The 13,476-nt window shown below is 34.5% G+C and overlaps 1 protein-coding gene across 1 annotated transcript in view; it reads right to left on the bottom strand.

The window, feature by feature from the left end:
• Positions 1 to 13,476, bottom strand: part of RIT2 (Ras like without CAAX 2) — a 565,628-nt gene that overhangs the window by 23,207 nt on the left and 528,945 nt on the right. The window lies entirely within an intron of this gene.

A 13,476-nucleotide genomic window follows, 5' to 3' on the forward strand; every position in this document is an offset into this window, starting at 1 on the left:
TCAATCAAGAGGAAGGTTCCAAATGGAATGTTCCCAGGAGTGGCAGTTGGGGGGTTTCTGGCCACACAGAGGAGAGGAAGAAAAAACTTGGCTTTGACTTGGTCTCTGTCTCTCTGGTTTGGGGCAGTTGAAGCTGACCAGGGGAGAAACTTTGGGACTTTGGTTTCTCTCTGGGGTTGAAGCTGACTGAAGGACCCTTGTGGGGGGGAGGCTTGGCTGAACTTTGAGTTATTTGAGCAAAGGAGGATCTGATTCTGTCTCTCTCTGAAATTTTACTGACCAACAGTTGTTTCTCTCTGGGGTTAAGCTGAGAGACTTTGCTGACTTTGTGAAGAAGACGAAGAAAAAATTTAAAAGCTGTTGTCCTCCATCTATGACTGTCCCTCTGTCACAGTTGTAACTTCTCAAGCCCTCATAATCCTCATTTTCAATTAGGAACATACTCATCCCTCTTACCTCAATTTCCTATCCTGTTATCTCAATAAGCTCCTTGACTTGAAAAAGGAAAAGAAAAGAGTATCTTTATAGTTTACTCAAGGGGGGAGGGAAGAAGCCAAAGGCTTCAAGAAGAACTGGGAGGTGAGGGAGGCAGAAAGGAGAGGGCTAGGGAAAGGATGGAGTGACAGGGGGAGGAGGTTAGAAAGATATACTGATTCATCAGCCATCAACAGAGATTAGTAGGCAAATCCCAAAGCAGTTCCATTGTGTAGCAGTTCCCTTGTGTAGCAGCATCCCTGTACTAGCATCCCTCAGCATTTCTCATTTCTACCTCCATTACAACCAATCAGTTTCAGGTTTCACTCTAGCAGTTCTCCAGTCACAAAACAGAATACAGCAGTCATTACAAGAAGAAACAGTTTCCTCAGTTTCCACCAGTTTACATATTCTCTATTTCAATGTGTTAGGTCTTGTTTGGTGTCAATGGAAAAAGCAGCCAAAATTTCTTCCTGTTTCCTTCTGAAAGAATTAGATTAGAGGACTTCCAGGTAAACATAGCAGCAATCTAGATGCAGGACTCTTCCTCTCCTCACCATCTACCAATAGAGACTACCTCAAAAAGCCAAGAAACCCCAAATTCATATGAAGGAAGGGACTCCACAGTAGGGTGCAGCATTGAAGGAACATGGGATTTGGGCATTTCCACACCATAAGGGAGTGAAAAAGCTTCCACCAAAATGCGAGCTGATCCAACCTCCCCCACCCCACCTATAGAGATTCAGTCAGAGCCAGCATGCACTAGAATCAGTGAGTGAGAGAGGGGCAATTCTGGGTCCTTGGCAGCTGACTGAGACCACCAAGGACCTACTCCTGAGAGCAGATAGACCTGAGGCCCTAGGAGGCTCAGGATCAGAGATCATGGGCACTGGCAGGGAGATAGCACAGAGAGGCATAGCAAACAGCGAGGCTGCAGAGACTGGAGAGCTGGCCTCAGCCAAAATATTTGCTCCTTAGCTTCATACACAGAGAGCCTGCCCATCTCACTCAGATTTCTAACTGGAAAGGGAAAGAAAACCACCTTAGTAATGGCAAACAGTGCTCAGGAACAACAACTTTCCAACACCAAGAAAAACAAGAAGAAGGGGTTGACCCTAGATAATTTTTACAGAGGAAAAACCCAGGCTACAGAAGAAATAGAAGAGGAAATACAAATAAATGCACCAATACCTCCCAAAAAATGGAAATTGTCCACAAGTACATGAAGAGTTTAAATTGGAGCTTATCAAAAAATGGAAGCCTTCTGTTGAGAAAAGTGGGAAATACAAAAAGAAAATAACCAATTTAAAGGACAAGAACTCCCAAATGGAGAAACAGTTGGAAGCCACAAAAAGCAGGATATAACAAACCAAAAAGGAAAACCATTCCTTAAAGACCAGAATTAGGCAATTGGAAGCCAATGATCTTGCAAAACAGCAAGAATTCATAAAGGCAAGTCAAAAGAATGACAAAATAGAAGAAAACAAAGTATCTCACTGGAAAGATTACAGATCGGGAAAACAGCATGAAGAGACAATTTGAGAATCATTGGTCTACCTGAAAACCAAGAAATAAACAGAAATCTTGACATCATACTACAATATCCAAGAAAATTGCCTTAATGTTCTTGAACAAGGGGGCAAAATAGACATTGGAAGAGTTCATAGAATACCCTCTACACTAAATCCTCAAAAGACAACTCCCAGGAATGTAATTGCCAAATTCAAGAACTTCCAAGCTAAGGAGAAAATTTTACAGGAAGACAAAAATAAGAAAATTCAGATATCAAGGAGCATCAATCAGAATTACACAAGATTTGGCAGCTTCTACACTAATGAACCACAAGGCTTAGAATATGATATTCAGGAAGGCAAGAGAATTGGGTCTTCAACCAAGATTACATATCCATCAAAACTGACTATATATTTCCAGGGGAAAGAAAGTATGGTCAATCAACAAAATAGAACATTCCCAAGTATTTGTAAAGACCAGAACTAAGTGAACAGTCTGATATCCAAACACAAAGATCAAGAGATACATGAAAAGGTAAATAAGAAAGGGAGGGAAAAGGGGAAAGATGTTTTTATTCAAAGTTTCTTCTTTAAGGGCTTCAATAAGATCAAATTATTTTATGAGATTGGGGTAATTTTAATGAGATTGGTGAGATTGGGGTAATAAGTGCTATAAGATGATATGCAAAAAAAGAAAAAGGGAGGGGGGAATAGAAGATGGCACCAAGAGATACCTGAAGAAATAAAATAAATATGATAATCTTTATCACACAAAGATACACATGGGAAGGGGAGGAGAAGAATACTCTTATAAGAAGGAGAGGAAGAGAGTTCTAATAGGTAATACTTAATCCTTATTCTTAGTAAAATCAGTTCTGAGAGGGAATAGCATCTAGATACATTGGGGTATTGAATTCTATCTTACCCTACAGGGAAAGTAAGAAGGGATAATTAAGGTGGAGTGAGGCAGGAGGGAGTAAATAAAAAGAGGGAAAGAGAGGAGGGAGGGAACTTAACAGACCCTAAAAATAAGAAGGGAACAAAAATGGAGGAGTCAGAAAGGGAAGTTTATTAAGGGTGGGGATTAAAGGTGATTAAAAGCAAACCACTGGTTTAAAAGGATATAACAAAAGAAGAAACAACAGAACTAGGAGAGGATATCAAAATGTTGGGGAATACACAAGTGCTACTCATAACTTTGAATGTGAATGTGTTTAACTCACCCATAAAACAAAAACAAAAAGGAGAGTGGATTAGAAATCAAAATCCTACCATATGTTGTCTGCACTTGAGGCAGGTAGACACTCACAAGTTAGAATTAAAGGTTGGAGCAAAATCTATTGGGCCTCAATGGATAGAAAGAAGGCAGGAGCTGCAATCATGATATCTGACAATACCAAAGTAAAAATAGATCTGATTAATATGGATAGGGAAGATAACTACATCCTGATAATGGGCAATATAAACAATGAGGAAATATCAGTAATCAACATGCATACACCAAATGGGATAGCATCCAAATTTCTAAAGGAGAAACTAGTGGAGTTTAAGGAGGAAATAGATAATAAAACGATGCCAGTGGAAGACCTGAACTTACCACTATCAAATTTAGATAAATAAAATAAAAAAATAAATATGAAAGAGGTAAGAGATGTTAATGAAATCTTAGAAAAATTAGAGTTAATAGATATATGGAGAAAATAAATAAGGACAAAAAGGAATATACTGTCTTTTCAGTAGCACATGGTACATTCACAAAGATCAGTTGTGTTCTAGGTCATAAAAACATGGCAAATAAATGCAGAAAAGCAGAAATAATAAAGGCAATCTTTTCAGATCATAATGCAATAAAATAATAACCAGTAAGGGTGCATGGAGAGGTAAATAAAAAATTAATTGGAAATTAAATATGATTCTCCAAAATCAGTTAGAGAACAAATCATAGAAACAATTAATAATTTCATTGAAGAAAATGACAATAATGAGACATCCTTTCAAAATCCATGGGATGCAGCTAAAGCAGTAATCAGGGAGAAATTTATATCCTTGAGTTCATATACTAACAAATTAGGAAGGGCAGAGGTCAATGAATTGGACATGCAAATCAAAAAAACTTGAAAGCAAACAAATCAAAAATCCCCAGATTAAAACTAAATTAGAGAGCCTAAAAATTAAGGGAGAAATTAATAAAATTGAAAGTAAAAGAACTATTGAACTAATAAATAAGACTAGAAGCTGGTATTTTGAAAAAAACAACCAAAATAGACAAAGTACTGGTCAATCTAATTTTAAAAAAGCAAAAAAAAAAGACAACCAAATTAACAGTATCATAGACAAAATGGGAGACCTCACCTCCAATGAAGAGAAAATTAAGGCAATCATTAAAAACTATTTTGCCTAACTTTATGGCAACTCAAAATGGCAATTTAGGTGATATGGATGAATATTTACAAATATATAAATTGCCTAGATTAACAGAAGAAGGAATAGAATGCTTAAATAATCCCATATCAGAAAAAAACTTGAACAAGCCATCAAAGAACTCCCTAAGAAAAAATCACCAGGGCATGATGGATTCACAAGTGAATTCTATCAAATATTCAAAGAACAAATTATCTCAATATTATACAAGCAATTTGACATAATAAGCAAAGAGGCCTACCAAATTCCTTTCATGAAACATATATGGTACTGATTCCAAAGCCAGGCAAGTCAAAAACAAAGAAAGAAAACTACAGACCAATCTCCTTAATGAACATAGATGTAAAAATCTTAAATAGAATACTATCAAAAACACTCCAGCAAGTCATCATGAGGGTTATTCATTATGATCAGGTGGGATTTATATCAGAAATGCAAGGATGGTTCAACATTAGGAAAACCATTGATGTAATTGACCATATCAACAAGCAAACCAACAAAAATCACATGATTATCTCAATAGATGCAGAAAAAGCCTTTGACAAAATACAATATTCATTCATATTGGAAACATTAGAAAGTATAGGAATTGAAGATCCTTTTCTAAATATAACAAATATTATTTATCTAAAACCATCAGCAATTATCATCTGCAATGGGGATAAATAGATGCATTCCCAATAAGATCAGGAGTGAAACAAGTATGCCCATAATCACCTCTATTATTTAACATTGTACTAGAAACACTAACTGTAGCAATCAGAGAAGAAAAAGAAATTGAAGGTATTAAAATTGGCAATGAGGAGACCAACCTATCACTCTTTGTGGATGATATGATGGCATACTTAAAGAAAACTAGAGAATCAACCAAAAAGCTAGTTGAAATAATCAACAACTTTAACAATGTTGCAGGATACAAAATAAACCTGCATAAGTCATTAGCATTTCTATATATCTCCAATCCATCTCAGCAACAAGAATTAGAAAGAGAAATTTCATTTAAAATCACCCTGGATAATATAAAATACTTGGGAATATATCTGCTGAGACAAACACAGGAACTATGTGAACAGAACTACAAAACCCTTTCGACACAATTAAAACTAGATCTAGACAATTGGAAAAACTGCTCATTGGTAGGATGAGCTAACAATAAAAATTACCATCCTGCCCAAACTTATTTACTTATTTAGTGCCATACCTATTAAACTACTAAAAATTATTTTTACTGAATTAGAAAAAAAATATAACAAAGTTCATTTGGAAGAACAAAAGATCAAGAATATCCAGGGAAATCATGAAAAAAAAAATTCTAAGGACGGTGGCCTTGCAGTACCAGATCTCAAACTATACTATAAAATAGTGATCATCAAAACAATATGGTACTAAGAGACAGAAAGGAGGATCAGTAGAATAGACTTGTGTTAAGTGACCTCAGCAAGACAGTCTATGATAAGCCCAAAGATCCCAGGTTTTGGGACCAAAATCCACTATTTGATAAAAACTGCTGGGAAAATTAGAAGACAGCATGGGAGAGATTGGGTTAGGATCAACATCTCACACCCTACACCAAGATAAACTCAGAATGGGTTAATGACTTGAGTATAATGAAAGAAACTATAAGTAAATTAGCTGAACACAGAATAGTATACATGTCAGATCTTTGGGAAAGGAAAGATTTTGAAACCAAGCAAGACTTAGGAAAAATCACAAAATATAAAATAAATAATTTTGATTATATCAAATTAAAAAGTTTTTTTTTCTAAACAAAACCAATACAACCAAAATCAGAAGGGAAGTATCAAACTGGGAAATAATCTTTATAACAAAAACCTCGAACGAAGGTCTAATTACTCAAATTTATAAAGAGCTAAATCAATTCTACAAAAACATCAAGCCATTCTGCAATTGATATAGGGGCAAGGGACATAAATAGTCAACTTTCTGTCAAAGAAATCAAAACTATTTATAAACACATGAAAAAGTGTTCTAAATCTCTTATAATCAGAGAGATGCAAATCAAACCAACTCTGAGGTATCACCTCACACCTAGCAGATTGGCTAACGTGACAGCAATGGAAAGTAATGAATGCTAGAGGGGATATGGCAAAGTGAGGGCATTAATGCATTGCTGGTGGAGTTGTGAACTGATCCAACCATTCTGGAGGGCAATTTGGAACTATGCCCAAAGGGTGACAAAAGAATATCTACCCTTTGATCCAGCCATAGCATTGCTGGGTCTGTACCACAAAGAGATAATGGACAAAAAGACTTGTACAAAAATATTCATAGCTGCGCTCTTTGTGGTGGCCAAAAACTGGAAAACGAAGGGATGCCCATCAATTGGGGAATGGCTGAGCAAATTGTGGTATATGTTGGTGATGGAATACTATTGTGCTAAAAGGAATAATAAACTGGAGGAATTCTATGTGAACTGGAATGACCTCCAGGAATTGATGCAGAGTGAAAGGAGCAGAACCAGGAGAACATACACAGAGCGTGATACACTGTGGTACAATGGAATGGAATGGACTTCTCCATTAGTTGCAATGCTGTGATCTGAAATAACTGGGAGTGATCTCCGAGAAAGAACACTATCCAAATTCAGAGGAAAAACTGTGGGAGTAGAAACACCAAAGCAAAACAACTGCTTGATTACATGGGTCAAAGGAGATATGATTGGGGATGTAGACTCTAAATGAACATTCTAGTGCGAACATCAACAACATAGAAATAGGTTCTGATCAAGAACACATGTATTAATACCCAGTGGAATTGCACGTGGGCTACAGGAATGGTGGGGCTAGGGGAGGGAGGGATAGAAACGATTCTTGTAACCAAGAAATAATTTCTAAATTGACTAACATTTAAGGTAAAGTAACATTTAAAAAAATTAGATTAATTTTTAAATTTCTTAGCAATATACATCTCCATTTAATTTGTATCTGTTTTTCACCTATAAAAAAGGTGGAACAACTGTAATTGTGACTCTTAATTTTGAAAGAAACCTTGGGAACTAGTATTCATACTTATATATGGAAGGAAGATGTTCTATTATTTCCCTGACAAGTGATACTCTAGTCTCTGCTTGATTAGAATACTTTAGGCCACAACCTACTTTTGCAAAGCTCTTATTGCAAGGTCATTTTTCTAGATCAAGGTCAAAGACATTTTACAACTTCTGCTCATTGCTCTAAATTCTTCTCTCCACAGTCAAAATGAAGAAGTCTAATATTTATTATATGTAAAATAGCTCTTCAACTATTTGGTGTCAACTGTCCTGCCCTTGTTAGGCTTTTTCTTTCCCATGCTAATATTATCAGTCCCTTTGACTGTCCCTGGTACATCTACTCAGGGTTCTGTTATAAGCTGATTGTTATCTGGAAATTCTTAAGTTTGGCAATGTCTGTCTTGAAATATAGATATCTTACTATATGTGATATAAGAAACACATTTGGTCTGAGTAGGGCAGAACACTACCATTACCACCTTCCTTGCCCTAGATATAATACTTAGGGTCAAAATGAAGGAATCATTTTGGTGCATTTCAGCTCATGTTTTCTAAGGATCTTTGATCTTTTCCACCTCATATTTCCTGGAGTCAATCAGAATATCTGAACAATTAGCCTAACATCATTATGTACATTCATTATTTTCATAGTGTCATTGGTCTTACCTTCTCCTCTGCTGAGCACTGATGAAGCCAGAAGGCAATTCTTCATTAACCTTCCTGGTTCACTAAATTATCTGTTATCTCTGTGAATGCTATGAAGTATTAGCATAAATAATTAAAATAAGAGCTCACTTACTGAACTAATTTGTGATGCAGTCTTGTTTAGTTTATAGTATTTACTTGCTAACTGATCTCAGAATTTTAAGCACCCATCTATCTAGATATCTAGGAAAGTCATTATTGCCTTAATATTTAGGGCCATTCAAACTCTCTTCTATCAGTGAGCTGCCTTGGACTTCTATTTTCCTCTCAATAGGAGCCTGAAACATCCATTAATTCTGCCATTAGTTTCTGGGGATGCTGTTTGAAATATATAATGAATACATTTGCAAATTAGTGAGGTGAATATTTTGCAATTATGAAAACCAATTAATATTTTGGCTATGTCAGAAGGAGGAAAACTTTCAAGAACCAAGCATCCGTTAATATCAAATGCATATTTATGCCTTTGTGGTATCTCTGTATTCAAGAGAATCATTTCCTTAGATCAATGCAAATGACTGGATTTAGGGGCCATTTCAATAAAATGAAGTTCAACTTGCAAAATGTCTCTTTCTTCTCAAGGGCCAGTTGAGCTGTAGTTTGACCTCATGAAAAGGTAATATTTACTATCTCCAAAGGTATTTTACAACATTAAAATTCTGTTTGTGGCTTTTGTAAACCTCCTCTGGAAAATTACAAGTAAGATTAAATGGAAGGCAGACAGCCTGGGGAGGCAGTGATAGATGACCTGCCATATTGAAGACAGCCAACTCCCTGCTAAGGTCAGCCCTCACACACTAAAAGGACAAAAGGAAAACAGTGACGAGGGGAATGAGGAAGCTGAAAACACATAGAGTTATAGACAATAATGATTCCCCAGACCACACCTGAAGTAGAAGACAAAAGTATGTACACTTTTTAACTTGGCTAGTTAGGATTCCAAAATCACAAGATATCCATCTCCTATGCTTGATTTGCCATTACAAGCAACAAAAGAAGAAAAAACCTACCCTCTTTTTTGTCCATCTAGAAGAGTTGCCACATTAACCTTTTCAGCTAACTTTGTAAGGACAATATTGGGACCAGTCTTAGACAGATTTTGGTACAGGGTTACCATTAACAAAAACATCTAAATCAGATTGGCATGCCCAAGTGCAGGTCTTGAGGCAGACTAACAATAAATTGCACTCTGGGTGCCTGAGCCTGCCAACCTCCAGTCATTAGAAGTTCAAGGTTTCCATGGCTACCTCATCCTAGGTACTCATGGAATGATAACTGTTCATTTGGAAAGTCTTTGCAAAAATAGTGGTTTTGGATTAGGTATAGGCTAGCCTAATTAGTTATCAAAAGGAAATAAGTTTCTATGAAAGATTTTCAGAGCTTTTTGTTGGTTCCTGAACTATAGGGAATAAATGGACATGAAATTTTAACTTTCAGGTAAGGGGTGCTGATTTTGTAATAAAAACAGCTTATGGCATTTCAACAATTTTAACCCCATTAAAGAAGGAGAAATCACTGAGCAAGTTGGGAAATTTTCATTATTTCATTCCCTAGTGAAATTGTTCTTTATATCTGTCAAAATAGAAAATTGATAATGGTGTTTGGGATTACTGGAAATTGCCTTCCCATTTTGTGTGTATGTCTCCTTGTTATATGAATTTTATATTGTTGAAAATACTGAAGTGACCTAACCACTGAGTCAAGACTTTGACATATTATGAAATTATCTTCACATGTTGTTGGTTTGTTGGTTTTTTTGGTTCTCATTTAAGCATGTGACCTAGTAGTTTGATATTTATACCAGGTCAGAAAGTCATCATGTGGGTCTATAGGACTTCTGAGCAATGAAGACTATTATTAAGATTATTTATAGAATTATTTGACTAGAGAATATTTTAAGAATTCTCTTTTATAACATCTGAAACATGAGAATAGAAACAACCATTTGATTTAATGAAACTATCAGCCCAATTATCTCAATAATCCAGGTTGTTTAAAAGGCTTGAAGGATGGGAATCCTAATTTCAGAGATGAAAAAGATCAAGTCTTTCATATCACCTTCATTTTATAGGTAAGGAAGATAACAACAGAAAGGTTAAAATGATTTGCCCAACATCACAGAGATAGTTAGCAACAGAGTTAGGATTCTGGATTTTAAGCCAGGCCTCTTGATTTCTAGTTTAATAGTCCTTTAGCTAAAGCACTCTGTTTCCCTTCCTTTATTTTCCATACTGTCATATAATACAATTCAATGTTTTGTAATGGTTTTGAGAGTTGACTTCTTGTTCTACTATATAAAATGTATTATTCTGACATTAAGATTCTTCAATGCTCTATCAGACAGAAAATATTGATCTGGCTGAAAAATTATTTTTTCCTGAATCTGGTAAGTCTTGTTTTCATTCTTTCTTTACACCCTACTTTATTCCTTCCATCTAATCTAATCCTCAAGATTTCTTTTAAGATTTCCACTTTTTTCTCATTAAAGAAAATTTGATATATCTAAACAATGATGGTCTTTTCTCCTTCTTGACCACTAACAAAATTTGTTATCTAGACTTTTTATTTTGACACTTGGAATATATTAATTTAGTGCTTGTTCATGAAGTCTTCATTAATTTTTAAAATTATTTCAATTTCTTAAGTATTGTCTCTCAATAACATCACAAGATCATAAAAGCCTAATACTGTGTTCCACATTTCTTTAGATAGACACATAGTAGAATCTCAATTTTCTTGGAATTAAATTGAATTGGAATAAGGAAAGATAAAAAAATCAATAATTATTTCTATGTTTCCAAGAATAGTTTCAGAAAGTTAACACAATAAGTCATAGTAAATTTTTCCACTTTTAAGGTTAATTACTGTTTTCCTTGCTTTATGTTGTTCCCAAGATGAGGTTATCAAAGGCATAAACCAAGATGCTAGCTTTAGAAATCTACAAAACAAAAATGAGAAGTTCATTTGAAATTAACAAATCAAAATGTGATTAGAAGGCAAGGTTATTTTTGTTAGGCTTCCAATTTGACTCAAGGCAAAATCAGAACTGATTTATCTACATTTTATAATCTATTTCTTTGAAAAAATCCACTTTTTTACATTTGATACTATAAAATACCATGATTAACCCTACAGAATTGGGTGGAAAAAATCAGTTATTTCATTGAGGTTTTATTTAACTTTCCTGAAATCTCTTAGTGATCTCTAAGCAACCATCTTTTTTTTATGATATCCCAGTTCTTCTCACCAGGCTTCTTTAAGATGTATTTTATGTATTATATTATATTATGATGCACTAAAGTGCAGCTTACATATCTGTGATGCACTATATAGGCATATAGTCTTCATAGCATAAATGATACATCTATGGCAGAACAGAGGGTTTATACCTAGTAAATATGCTAAAATTCAGACTGGCAGTCTGGACCATTTAGGAAAGAATATATTGTTCATAATACTGAATTTTTTTTTTCATTCTAGGATGATCTCATAGGTCATGAAGCATTTATATTCCTACTAACAATCCACTAAGCAATTCCCATTGTCAATCACAACATTCTGATCCCTGTCTTTGAAATAATATATATTTAATGGCCCATAAACAACCATCAACCCAAAGAAAGGTACAATTGTTCTCCCCCCTTCTGTGCAATGCAAAGACTATTGTTAATGTTTGTTTAATAAATATTTATGTGGATGCAAATAAAACAAAAATCTTTTAAAATCCCAGCATTTATGAACTGCTCATAAAGATCCAGTTGAAGCTGACCTTTTTGCATCTCATAGAGAACCAGATTGAAAGGTAATCAATGCAAACTACAAAGAACAAAAACAAGAACAAAACAAAACAGGGAAAGGGGAGTGAGGTGAGGAGGGCTTCTAAGCATAAGCATTAAATGAATGATAGAAGAATAGCACTAGTCCTTAAAAGTAATATAAGGGAAATGTATATCTTTAATGTGATTTATTATATGGTCAAAATTCTCTTTTTTGAGTATTTAATATTAAGGAAATTTGAATGGTTAATAAAAGGGTATCTTCAATAAAAAAACACTCACAAAGTGATTAAAAATTCCATTATATTATCTTTATATAAATAAATATGAAACATGGGAGTCATTCAAGTTTTGATGATAACTCCTAAAGATTATTTCCCTAGTATTTTTCCCCATTTGGCTCAATATTTACCTTTCCAAAAAGGCAAACTAACATCTGAGAAGTCAAGTTGACAAAGATCCACAATTTTCATCACCTGAAAATCCAATAAATGATATGATTTTCAGACAAATTTAAGCAATATATAAGGGATATGTATCTTGAATTACCTGGATTGACTAAAAAAAATATCAAATGTCATATTACTCTTTATTACCTCAGAAAGTCCTAATCTGATGCCTCTCCATGAAGTGATAGGGACTTTAATTTCTTAAAGACTTGATTCTAAATTCTTAAGTATATGCAGTTGGAGATCTCACTGAACTGTAAGGTTATGAATAAACTTTCACATCTGTTATTAGAAGACTAGTTTATTTAAATGCAGAAAATGTAATAACAAAAGACTAACAGGTGTTGTTATTTTCATTTCATTTCATTTATTTATTTTGCCACAATCACTAGTTAAAGGCTCTACTTGGGTATGGAAAAATTAATATCCACATTGACAGAGAGATGGTTTCACTCATATCAATGAAACCATGGGTTGTTATGGCTTAAATACTGAAAGCAGTAAGAACTTCTATCAATAGATTGTTGAAAGGAACTATATGTCCTCAGAAAATAACACTGAAACAGAGGCTATTCTTCCTAATGGGTTCTCATTTCCTACCTCTTTCTAGATCATTGCATGACCTTTGAGAAGTCAACATATTTCATGTTCCTTATTTGACAAATGAAAATTCAAATTACTTACGTGATCTTGTGCCCCTTGGAAGGATATTGTGAAAAATGCATGTTTACCTTTTATTACTGACTTCAAATAAATAATGATTGAAAAATACAAATTATATCAATTCTGAATTTCTATCTCACAGCCAACAGATTGACAAAATTGACAAAGGAAAATGGAAAATAACTCAGTAGTTATGAGAAAATAAGCACATTAATAATAGACCACTAAAAAAGACATGAATTGGTCCATCGATTCTGAAAGTAATTTATGATTATTCTCAGTCACCAAAGTGTGCATGTCCTTTGACTGAGCAATAAAAATACTAACTTTATACTCTAAAGAAATACAAGTGGGAAGAAAAGGATTCAAGTATGCCAAAAATAATTATAGTCATTATTATAATGGGGCAAAGTAGAAAATAAAGGATACTCATGATGCACTGTGGGAATATGGTGGAGATGTCAACC

Source organism: Monodelphis domestica, chromosome 3 (assembly GCF_027887165.1).
Source record: "Monodelphis domestica isolate mMonDom1 chromosome 3, mMonDom1.pri, whole genome shotgun sequence".
Lineage (NCBI taxonomy): Eukaryota > Metazoa > Chordata > Mammalia > Didelphimorphia > Didelphidae > Monodelphis > Monodelphis domestica.